Source organism: Haliaeetus albicilla, chromosome 12, assembly GCF_947461875.1.
Source record: "Haliaeetus albicilla chromosome 12, bHalAlb1.1, whole genome shotgun sequence".
NCBI lineage: Eukaryota > Metazoa > Chordata > Aves > Accipitriformes > Accipitridae > Haliaeetus > Haliaeetus albicilla.
The window spans coordinates 18,509,019-18,521,427 of NC_091494.1; the positions used below are offsets into that span (position 1 = coordinate 18,509,019).

Below are 12,409 nucleotides of genomic sequence, written 5' to 3' on the forward strand. Positions count from 1 at the left end.
GATCAGAGGATAAAAGCTGCTGTATGAATGAGAATTAACTTATCTGATGAACTATAGCTCTAGGGCAGGGATGAGGGTTTTTGGCTAGGGCAGCTTATTACACCCTTCTGATGGCACTAAAAGACTGTGTATCTAATTCTTCCTTGTTGATTGACTGACCTGGGTGATCTAAATCTGCTGTATCCTGTTGTGTGATAGGCACTTCTCTGGGCACATGTCACTGTGACAGTTTAAGGGATACATGTCCAGTCACATTTAATAGATTTAGATTTTGCAAAAAAGAATATTGTGATCTTGACTAAGAAAGACTATACGATAAATACCAAGGGCTGAAATACTTATAGAGCCCTTCCAGCCAATGATTCCAGGTGCTCTTGTATGGTAGGTCAGGAAGGTGCAGAGCCAGAAGCAAATATTGCTGCGTGATGGAGCCACAGCACCCTTTTTTCCAGGAGAAACCCTTATTGACTTACTCCTAGGATGCAGGGCTTCTCCTGGGAGGTGATTCCTATACTAGTGCTTTCTTGTTTTCTTTCCTATTCTTCTTGGCATTACCACTCTTTTTCTTGTCTAGTCTCCCTTCTGGGAACTCTACCCATTCTCCTTTAGCACCCAGATCTTTCAATTTTACCCTCTTCTCCTTGCTCCCCTGACTTTTCCTCTAAATATCTTGGCTTCAATTCTCTAGCTTCTTTTGCCCTTAAAGGCCTTCTGACAATAAGTTTCATGGAAAATGTAGATTCCAGCTCTTTATCTGGGCATGTTTGGGAAAGAAGAGCTGCATTAGCAACTGGAAGTTCTTTATGGGCTGTGCTCTAGGGAGATGATGCACACAAAAAACACGCCAAGAAAAGATTAGTCAAGGTCAGGGGCAATCTAGCCTGGGCTTGTCTGGGTCAAAACATGCCTCTTATTTCTAAGTGCAAGCAAAGTATCTATTTTTATTGTTTTTCTAAGGCAAGGACATTTTGATTTGCATCATTCTAAAGCTTCTGTGGGCCAGAGGTATAGACATTCCTCTGATCAGCCTGTGCTCCATAAAGGTCGTAGATAGATATCTTTTGGGTGAGGCAATTAAAATCCACCTCCAGCCCCCTTGCTGTGTTTATCAGCAAGCCAGTGGCATCATAAGCAGCTGATTCTTAGGTCTGTATAATGAGTAACACCTGTAATTGTTTACCTCTTGTTTTTTTGGAAGGCCGATGTGTAAAATTTGACAGTTGGGGATCCCTTAGAGCTAGGAACATGTTTGATCACATCTACTGGCAAGCAGAAGCCAGTGGGGTGTGTAAGGGGGAGTCTGGCCATGGGTTCAGGTGACTGCTTTCCCTAGCTATTTGCTCTGGCACTGCCTGAGATGAGAAGGCAGGGAATTTCTGAAAACCTGTTTTGCTCAGTCCCAGGCTGCAGGGGAAGGGCATTCCCTCCTGCTCTTCCTTCCCTTTCTCTGACAGTCCTCGCCTTCTCTGTCTTGCCTTGGGGCTAAAAAGGACTGGAAAAGAAAAAACTAAGAGCACTGGGAGAGGAGCAAAGCTGTATGTAGGGTTAGGCAGCAATTAAAATGGCATTGTCTGGAGGGTGGGAAGGAAAGAGGAGGAAAACTGTTCTCATTGCCCCAGTCCTGGTAGTTTTATTAACTCCATCTATACATTCAAAAGCAGGTGGCCTGCAAATGCTAGTTTTGAGCACCTGTACTGATTCAGTGGATTACTAATTGAGGTCTGTGAAGGAAGTTTGTCAGTCAAAGCTTTTGTTTACCTGTAACATCATAAATGTATGTTTGAAAGAAAATGTTGTTTGTTGCTTTTCCATTGCAATATGTATACCCAGCCCCTTTTCTGAGTGTCTAAACACGGAGGCTGTTACAGTTGCAAAAGATGTAGCACTGTGGCTCAAGGAATAGCAAACCAATTTAGGTAAGTTTACCAACATCCAGAGAAGAATCTGCAGGAAATTACTTATTTACTGAGTTTTAACCTCATCTTCTCATTGCTGACAGCAGATAACTTGCAATTTGTTTGATGCCAAATAAAATCTACAGAGACTTGTAGGTCTCTTATTTGGACATATATATATACACAGTTGGTCAGATTGAAACTGAATATTATGGTTTCATTTTTATTAGACATACAAATAATATTTTTTGGTTTTCCCTAAAGTGTTCTGATCTGCTAATGTTCCTGCCAATAAACTCATCTACTGGATTATTCCTGGAAGATGAACAGAATAGTTTATAAACTCTTTATGTAAATTATTTCTTTTAATTTGAGCAGTTTTGCATGAAACAACTTCTTTTTTTTTTTTCTTTTAGAGTGCTTCTTTAACTAAAAGATAGCTGCTTGCCAAGCTCCACCTTGACCTCTGTTTACCTTTGAGGGCAGCCAACTTCTCTTTTCATCATTTTGTGTATTGAAATTAATGGGTTCTGGCTGGTTCAGCAGAAAATGTCTAGTTTCCTGAAAAGCACCCTGAGAGGTTGTTTTTACAGTACTAGTCATGCTTGACCAAACATGGTAAGTACCAGAAAGTCTTACTCAAGCTGTTCTCTCGAGACTTCCAGCTCTGCTTTGCAGACAACTGAATTTTCTGAACTTCTGGGTTCCTATCTTAAACCAAACCTCTGAACCACTTTTGAAGCCTGCCTGTTCTTACAAGAAACCTTAGTACAGAGGAGGTTTGTTTATGAAAGGATATATTAGACTCCTTCATTTGCAGCCAACAAAAGCAGCTCGCTCTCTTTCTGGCTGCTCTAATTGATTTTTATTTTTTATTTATTGTTTTGAAGTTAAACAAATCATAGATTAAAAACCCTCCAACCAATGCCTCTAGATATTTTTGCCACATAGTAAAAATACAAGTACTAGTGCAAACAGAAAGCTAACCACTGAAGCTTGGGGTATAATGTTGCTTGCAAATGCTTTGTCCATGCCTATTAACTTGTTCATGACTGCATCTTTTTTCATGGGCTCTGCTGCCATTGCTCTGGGTTTGTGATGTTGGAACCAGCAGGTGTAGCCTGAGTTGAGGTGAAGCTGGCAGATATGTAAGAAACACAAAACTTGTTTTGGTGCAGGTATGAGAGTATCTACGTGAATATAATAAAGGTTGTTTTTAAGTGAAATTATATTCAGTATTCCTCAGGAAGGGTTAAAGGTGGACTTTTATTCAGTATTCCCCAGGAAGAGTTTAAGCCAGAATACACTGTTATGGCTCAGAACAAACAGATAATTCCACTTTTGACCCCAATTCCTAAACCCAGAAGACAAATGACAATTAAAAACCTTTTTAAGAAAACAAAGCTTTGTATTCCCTCTTAAACTTCAGCACAGACTAAATCTTGTAGTGTTTTCAATCTGGTTAGACTTGCGCTAACTGTCAGTCTTTCTCCTTTTACCTTCTTTGCACTACTGTTGGCAGCATTTAATAAATTTTTAAATGTATGTCATGAATAGGCTGGGTCACTTAATAGAATAAGAAATATCTTTATGAGAGAAGAAGCTTTTTCTAGAGTCAGAACATTAATTTTTCTTAATGGCTTTGTCATTTCTCGTTTGTTTTGGACCACAACACTTCTATAGAAGATAATTAAGTTTGAATCTCTAGAGAAGACATGGTTTGATCTTAACCTGTGTATATTCACAGGCCTCTACACATTTTTACATGACAGGCAGACTATAGATCTGGTTCAACAAAGCAATGAACAGAATGATCTTGTGCTAAGCTGAATATTTAGGTGTGGTTACTGAGCAGTTATTTAGGTTCTTGTGTGCCTCTAGCCAACCCAAATCCTGGTACTGGGTCTCTCTTCCCTGTAGCCTTCATTTAAAGGTCATTACTGACCTTAGCTGACCTACTGACGGCCTTCCCCCAACAATGTGCTACTTTAGATGTGAAGGACTGCTGGATGTGTCCACTGTGCTTGGTATTCTTCAAAAATATCAATGGGTCAGATTCAAAGCTAGGTGATGAACTCTCACTGACATCAATTGAGTCCATGTGTATTCCTTATTTATAAAAGCAAGGTACATTTATGAACCAAAGATGGCAAGAAACTGCAGATCTTCATGAGGAGACCAGAACAGAAGGCTGATAATGAAAAAGAATGGAGGTATCTTGTGTGTGCAAAGACCTTCCTTCTGAATGGATACTGTTTTTTTCGTTACTCTGAGCTCATAAATTTATGCCTAATCTTGGCAGAAAGCAATCTCTTTTTTTGTTTCCTAATGAAATTTGTTTAATTTATTAGTAAGGAGATAACTTTTTTTATATGCCAAGAGCTTTTCTTGGGAAATTATACAGTTGTTTATATTCTGTGTTGCTATATAATGGGATTATGTGAAATTTAAAATATACCCATCACTTTTACATATTACAATGCAGTGAAATTTATGGGGTATGCTACAGCTTGTGTAGTATCATGACCATTTTTGTGGTATTTAACTAACAGTCACTTGCCTGAGTACTTTAAAAAAAAAAAAAAAAGTGGTGGTGGGGAGAAATTTTTACCTAAATGTTATTTGGCTTTCATAACACCTAATGCTTTAACAGGGTCTTAACACCCTCCCACCCCTCCCCCGGTAATATGTGAGAAATATCTACTTATAGGAAACTGGTAAATGGTTAAACCTTCTAAAGGTACTCATTATAAGATGGTAAGAATTAAAAATGCTAAGAACTGTAATCTGAGTTAGTTCTACTGTAAAAGTGGGCTGATGCAGTACTGAATCAGTCATTAACTTTGAGGACAGAGCACTTTGAAACAGTCCATTAAGGCAAGAGATTGCCCAATTAGATATTCACGTGGCAGTTAAAATTGTATTGGAATGTTAACCACTTCCAATTTTCAGTCAGATGGCTTTTTTAAACTTTGACTGAAATGTTCGTAGTTCTTGCTGCATGGTAGGAGAGAAAGTGCTTAAAATACTTGTTAAAAATAACCAAAACCCCCCATCCACATTAATTTCATGCCAAGTTGTTCTTTATGTAATTTGAAAGGGCTGTGATATTCAAGTATTGAGAATTTTAAAGGGAACATTAATATGCCCTTATAATATTATCATACTAGTGCAAATGATGCAAAGTCTTCCTTTGTAAACTGAGACATGAACAAATGTCTTGAACCCACTGATCTTCAAAACTTTTGATGCATTTCAGAGTTTGGGGTATTTTTTTTAAATTGCTAAGGGAAGGGAAAGAAATCATAGTCAGACATTCTGGTTGAATTAACCTTATTTTAAATAGATTTAAATGCTATTTGTACTCTCCTTGAAGAAATTACAGCAATCACTTGAGGGGGGGCCTTTACTGTATGGTCTACAACTGATGTTAAATTCAGTCTCATTAATCTCTCTTGAGAGCTCTTGGATTTGTTAGGTTTTTTTCTTCTGTTTTTTTTTTCTTTCTCTCTCTCTCTTTTTTTTTTTTAAACATTGGTTCAGTAAATAGTTGAAAAGTACCTTGGGCTAATGGAGCCATGGATCCTCCAGAGTGACACATCAGTACAGTTGTGGTATTCAGTAAAGTTGATATGAATAAATTAGACATTATATTACTAGTCAGACATTTGCAACTGTCTAGTGAAAACAAGACAATTAAAGGCACAGATCAAATTACCTGGAAGTCTGCATTAGTGCTCTGTACTCATGTACGTGCCACACAAATAGTGTTGAGTATATTAGAGCAATCCCTTCAGGACTGACAAGAAATGCTATAATACTGAGGCTGTGCTAAGAGACGAATACTTACTGCTTGCAGGGATGCAAAGACAGTGCCAGGGCTGTTTGTTTTAGGAATTGATCAGCATCTCCAGATGCTGTTAGAATTATAATCCTAGCACTGCTGTAAGGGCTATGTTTAGAAGGCTTGTTTTGAAATGTTTATAGGAATATTCAAATTTAGTTAATTTGAAGTGTCTGATATCTTGAAAGTTTGTTCTGCAAAGGATCAACCTCACAATGCCTTTACCCCAAATTTCAGTTGCGGGGGGCTTTTTTGACATGAAAATGGAAGGAAGTCCTTTCTTCAGGCAGTCGACATGTTGGCGATGTTGATTGATTGTTTAACACTTCACCATATTTAGATATAGATGCTTACTAGGGGAAGTCAGGTCCTCAATGACTGACATTGTGGAGTATCGTGCATATTTTGTTTGGGTTTGGTCTTTATATGTCAGAATTTAATAAGAAAAAAAATGAACAAAATGGGCTGCACTACCACTCTCTGTACTTATTCTGGCATAAGCGAATGAGGTTACTGTTATTGCTTGAAAAGTCCTAAGGAGAATTGGGTGGGAAAGAACTGGGGATGATATGTTTTGTTGTTATCTCTGTTGAAACAAAACTTATTTGTTCCTTTACTAACACTTTGACATAAGTGCTCTGATATAGTGTTATGTTGTGCAAATACTGCTCAGCAGGACTCCTTGATATGTACAGAGCGTAATTCCTTTCTATGGTACTGTGGCAAAACTCAGACTACTCAGTGGGTCTGTGTTGTGTTGAGAAATGTAGAAATAAATAGAGAAAATGTGTGTGTTAATAGCCTTGTTCAGCCCTTCTCTCCCACACCTTCTCTATCTCCAGGGTAAAATGGTGTAATTTATCCTTCTCTGCTGCTCTTAATAAAACTGAATATGGAGACTCTGTGCAGTGTTTTGCTTAATATATTACTTTCTTAATCTTCTCTAACACCATGTAGCTGTGTTATTCTTTCACTTCAGCAGAGAGCTTAAAAATTAGTCTCTCATAATTTAAATCCTCCATTGCTTTAAAAAGTGGGCAAGTCTTCCTTTGCCAGAAGAGATCTAAAGTTAGTATAGCTAAGTGGAAAAATGGCAAGTATGGTGTTTCTTTTTCCTTTTTTTTTTCTTTCTTAATTTTCAGTAAAAAGGGCTGGAAGGCTATTAAGATCTTTCACATTTATATGTGTTATATATTGTGTGTATTAAATGACAAATAGTTGGAGTGAGCACAGGGTTGATATTTCAAGTTGCATATGGCTGTGATAGCATGAATGCAGGCATTAGGCTAAAAATCATAGAATAGAAGTAGTATGCCAAGTTAGGATCTATGAGAGTAAATATTCCCAAGATCTTGTGATGTCCTACTTGAATGATTTATTTTTTTCAACCTTATAAAATAAACTAAACTTCTTAAGGAAAAATTCCTCTATAGCATAACTGGAAAAAATATCCAGTATATAGTTTCAGTTTGATCACTGTTAAATAAATAAGCAGTGGATGCTATTAGATTGAGGGACTGAGGGAGTCCTTCACTGGGCTACCTATGGAAGTAGAATAACTTTCTCATTACTTCGGATTTAGAAGCCCAAAATGTAGCGGAAGGCAGTCTAGTAACTCCTTCAGTGAGAAAGCAATGACTGAAAAATATGAGAAAATAATGCAGACTTACAATGAAAGATTTGCAGGTGCAGTAACTATATGCTAGAAATGCAAAGATGTCTTTTAATCATCATTCAGATTTGTTTTTACCAGAAAACGACACAGGAATTGTTTCAAGATAATAGAAATGGTTAAGTAATACATGGCAAGCATAACTGCTATCTACCAATATTGCATGGGGAAATGGAGATTAAAAGCTTTAAGCAGACTTTAAAACAAACAAAAAATAATAAAAATGCTCAGTCTAAGAGATTCCTGAGGTCTAGAATGTGACTAACATACAACGCCTTCATTTGAGAGGGTCAAGTAACATACTGGAAAACTTTAGACTGCGCTGTTTGATGTCATTCATGTGGAAAGTCTTAGAAGCAGTTTTAAAGTTTAAGTGAATTTTAATGGCCCAAATGAGAAAACATTTGGAAAAAAATGTCATATGATTAACTGTTTACCTGCTGAAGTAGAAACCAGTCCCACTGGCAGGCTGCAAAGGAGTATAAAAGCCAAAGAGATCCTTCCAGAATCATGAAAGCTCTGAGGAAAGCTGCATGGAGATGACGCTGGGTATTGCAAACTACTGGAGCTCTCTTGCCATCAGTGTCTTGCTGTTCTGTGTAGAAGCCAGACAACAAAAATCCTCTCTTGAATATGTTTAAAATCTTTAAAGATGTTAAGAAAATATGGTATTTGTTCCCTTAAAAAAAAAAAAGCAAAACCACCCCCCACCCCCCCCCAACAACAAAAACCCACCCACAATTCCCCCTGCCCAACCCAATATACTTGGGGAAAAAATGTCTTGGGGCCAAATTTGGGAAGGAAATTGGAACCATCAATAAGCCTTACAGGTTATGAAGGGACTGTAGTGTGAGATCCTAGGATCTGTGATGGAATCCAGGCTTTACACGTGCACCGTAATTGCCTCTGACAATGCTATACAATGTAAGAATTTCAAGGGTAGAAATCGATGAAAAGGCACAACAAATAATGAGGCCTCCTTCACTGCAATTAGGTACAGGGGATTCAGATCATTTGAGTTTCTGCTCATAAATTGCAAAACACAGTCAGTTAGGAAGTTGGGGGGGGGGGGGGGGGGATGGAGCCTAACAGACAGTTTAAAACATTGTATGTAATGGATGAGATGCCAGAGCCTGCTGCCCAAGAAAGACACTTTCAAGTGAACATAAAAATTCTGGAAGTGCTGATCCCAACATGCACAGCTGCTGTAAAGAAGGCAAACAGTGTTACTGCCAGAGGACTGCAGTGTAAATAAGGGAGCTGCCATTCTCGTTATCTGCTGGTTAGAGCGTGAGCACAGGGTCTGCTCAGTGTGTCTTTGACAGGAAATAGCCACTCTTAATGGGATATGAGGGAGATGAATCCAACTGGCACCATAAATCTTGGAGGTGTTGGTAAGCGTAAGGCAATTAGGATCCTTTTCACTGCAGAAAGGAGACAGTTTTATTACTTCTTTTAAAGTGTATGTTTTTTCCAAAGTGATATAGGTGCCTACTTTGAAACCATTTCATTTAAATACAGCAATGAGTGAGGGAACATAAGCTCAACAGGAGAAGCAATCTGAGGTTTTGAGTAGGCTATTTTACACAAACATAATCCAAGCCAGCTGTATGCTAGTTTTAAATAATTCAAAGTAGGGTTTGGTGTGTTCACCCATAGTGCAGTGTGCAAATTTAGGCTTCGGATGCAGTTGCCTAGCCAGTGTTGCAAAAGACCTGTTTGGTAGATGATAATTAACGGCTCCAAATGGTGCGTTGCCTCTTCCCCTGCTAATCTTGGCCTCCAGCATTTCTCACTTACCAAATCCAGTGGTAATCTTTTGGATGCAAGTGGCATCTCTCGGATTAAGTGTTCCTGGGTAGGTGTGTGGCTCTCCAGGTGTCACAGAACAGTGGTGGAGGAGAAAGTGTGTGGGAAGGGGAAAGTATGTGTCTGTCAGTGCACTGGCTTTTGCAAAGAACTGCAGAGTTAACATTTGCATCTAGCTTGGGAAAACCTGGTTTCCAAACTTCAAACTGTTTTTTTTTTTTTCTAAATTCTAATGCAATGGCCAAAAGCAAGTTCAAAACTGTGATCAACAAGGCAGGTAAGACACTCCAAAGGACCTAGCTAGGCATGTCCTGTGCTGAGAGGTGCCTTTACTGGGGTTGTGTTGGTGGCTTTTTTTGAGCAAACTACCTCTGTGCCCATTTGATGGATGGTTCTCTTAGAACCTTTTACTGTATAAGCTGGTGCTCTTTCTTTGTTTTTACAACATGCTCATCACCATGGTATCTGAGCACTTTGTTTTGCATTGGTAACTTTAGAGCAGCTGCTAATGAATAGCATAATGTTTTTCCATTATTTTTCCCAAAAGGCCATTACCTATTTTCCTGTACCAGCTGGGGACTTCACTACAGATTAACACCTACCCCCTGCCCCACACCCTAACTGGCGGAGATGGTTTATTCAGATTTTCTTATTTCAGAACCGTGCAAATTCCTCAGTAAATGGGCTGGCACACACATCATATAGCTGAATATTTGTTGGGTTTTTGTTCATATATCCAGACTACAAATGTATTGCTATCTGCAAATTGTTTAAATTCTTCGTGCCCTGCCTTGGAAAGTTTATTTTAGAACTGTTTTATATGAAATCTGTGGTATGGTTCTTAGTTTTTCCCCCACCCTCTCTGTGTTACAGCTTCGCATGCAACCCAGATGCTGAACTATTATGGAGGTTTAGTCACATATCAGTGGAAGAGAAATTTAGTGCAATGTGCTGAGGGGTTTCCTATTGTTGTCTCCTGATTCCTGATCAGATTTTTCTGAGCTTAAGAAGGAAAAGGCTTTTTCCTACTATATGGAAGGGCTTCAAATTCCCCTGAATCTGAAAGACAGCAAGTTTCTTTTCTTATTCACGTTGTTAATAGCGATTTCAGTAATTCCATTCTGATCTTTATAGCAGTCATTCTTACTCCATTGCCTACATATTTCTGATCCTTACTGGATCATACTCAATGTTGATACTAACAATAATGAGGGACATCTATACCTTTGGGCATGCCTGTAGGTTTCAGTGGGCTTTGTAGATAAAAGTGTTGTCGATGAGGTGGCTTGTGAAAAAAATGATGACAGTTTGTTAAGGAAAAGTAGTTCCTTGTATCCATGGGATTGCACTGTGTAAATCGGCTATTTTTATTTGCTGAAGTTATATGAAATGATCACACTGACAGCTCGTTTGGCTGGTGTCTCCAGTTCTGATTCCTCACATAGTCTTGTAGCATGGTCTGTGAACAAAGCTTTGAGCTATTCTGTAAACTTCCTCACATTTGATTAGGGCTCTTCCCCCTGGGAAAACTAGGGTTATAAAACTGTTGGTTAAACAAGGGTTTCACAAATCAGAAATGGAGAAAAGTAAGTAATAGAAGAGTGATACCAAATTCCCCTATAACTTCAGGGAACCTCTGAGTGGAAAAATTCCAGGAGCAGGGGTATCTGACTTGTGGTATTTTTTTTAGGAGAAATGAAAAGTTGCACTTAGGAAATGGAAGATTTAGAATATAGTAACACAGACTTTGGGAAATGATCAAATGGAAACTTGTCTGCAACAAATTGCTTTAATGATCAGCACAAATGTGTTTTAATTTGGATTAATTACAGCCTGGGAAGACTTTACTTCTAAATAAACTTCAGGAAAATGTCATCCATAATGAATATACTAAATAAACTTCAGTATAAATAAATGGGTCATGGCTCTCCTTCCCACTGAAGACTTGCTGTGTTTAGAAAATGTAAACAAAGCCATGCATATATACTGTACCTTAAGGTATTTACGTAATGACAAAAGATCACTTTTTCATTTTCCAACCATCACCAAGGGATTGCAAAGCAATCAAACTTTAACAGCCAATTAATCTCTCTAGATGATGTTTGTGTAGCACTTAACCAGTTTCAGTAAATTAGATCCCTGTGGGCTGGGCTGTTACATTGATAGAAATGTTACTGCTAGCTGGAGGCATTCATTTACTAGTTTGTAAGAACAGCAGTATTGAGAAATCGTAAGCATATGGAAACAAACTCTCTGCACCTTTTTAAAAGAAATGCTGTTTGTAAAGAATAGGAGGTTCTGGGAGTCACCCAGCATGGAGCCTCACTAAACTAGTTTGTCAGTTCTGTTGGACTGGAGAGACTGCAGTTAAATCCCCTCTAAGAAACAGAAGAAATCCATTGGGATGCAGCTGTGGCTAAAGAAAGATAATTTATTGCAATAGCATCCACTTAAGCAAACTGTTAAAGGAGTGGATGTATTTAAAGTACTTCTGTGCACCTAAGCAAAATATGTAAGAATAATAATAATAATAAAAAAAAAATCTCCAGGAGAGCAAAAGCTTTCAGTATACATGAGATAAAAATCTATTGGAAAAGTATCATCTTGGAATGAAGCTGGAAACTTTCCTTTTCAATATGGTGGTTTAAGGCATCTGCACTAGTTTTCAGGCTCCCTGTGTGCAAGTTGAAGCCCACAAAGCACAACTGCAGATCTCCAAGTGGAGAGCTGCCTGACTGATGTCTGTGTACCCATGGCAATATGGCTACAATTACTAGGTGCTGAATTCTTTGTATGTGTTCCTCAAGGATCTTAATAGCACCATGATTTCTATACTAGGTTGGTGTAAGGATTCCCTTGCCCATCATGACTCTGGAGAAGGCTCCTGGGGACTCATGAATGAGTTCAGCTCTGTCTGCTCCTTGCTTTGGTCAATTCCAGCTGGCAGCAAGGCAGGAATCCTCTATCACATGAACAGTTCCCACTTGCAGCTGCACTGGTGTTGGATTCAGGATGCAAACAGGGAGAAGGGAGATGACTGAAAGCATTTCAGTGACAGTTTCTGATCCATGGAAATGTCAGGAGGTCTTGAGGGAGAAATTAATTCCTGACAGAATGAAGGCACTTGGTAAAAGTCACAGTTTAGATTTCTACTCTTGAAGCAGGTATGTAGTCAGTGACACATGGCTG

At 38.6% G+C, this 12,409-nt stretch overlaps 1 long non-coding RNA gene across 1 annotated transcript; it reads right to left on the reverse strand.

The window, feature by feature from the left end:
* Positions 1–2,704: 2,704 nt before the first annotated feature.
* Positions 2,705–8,099, reverse strand: LOC138688302 (uncharacterized). The gene is made up of 2 exons (XR_011327333.1): positions 7,849–8,099; positions 2,705–3,032 (listed from the first exon to the last, which is right to left on the reverse strand). It is a non-coding gene; the product is annotated as an uncharacterized lncRNA (long non-coding RNA).
* Between the last annotated feature and the right edge of the window lie 4,310 nt (positions 8,100–12,409).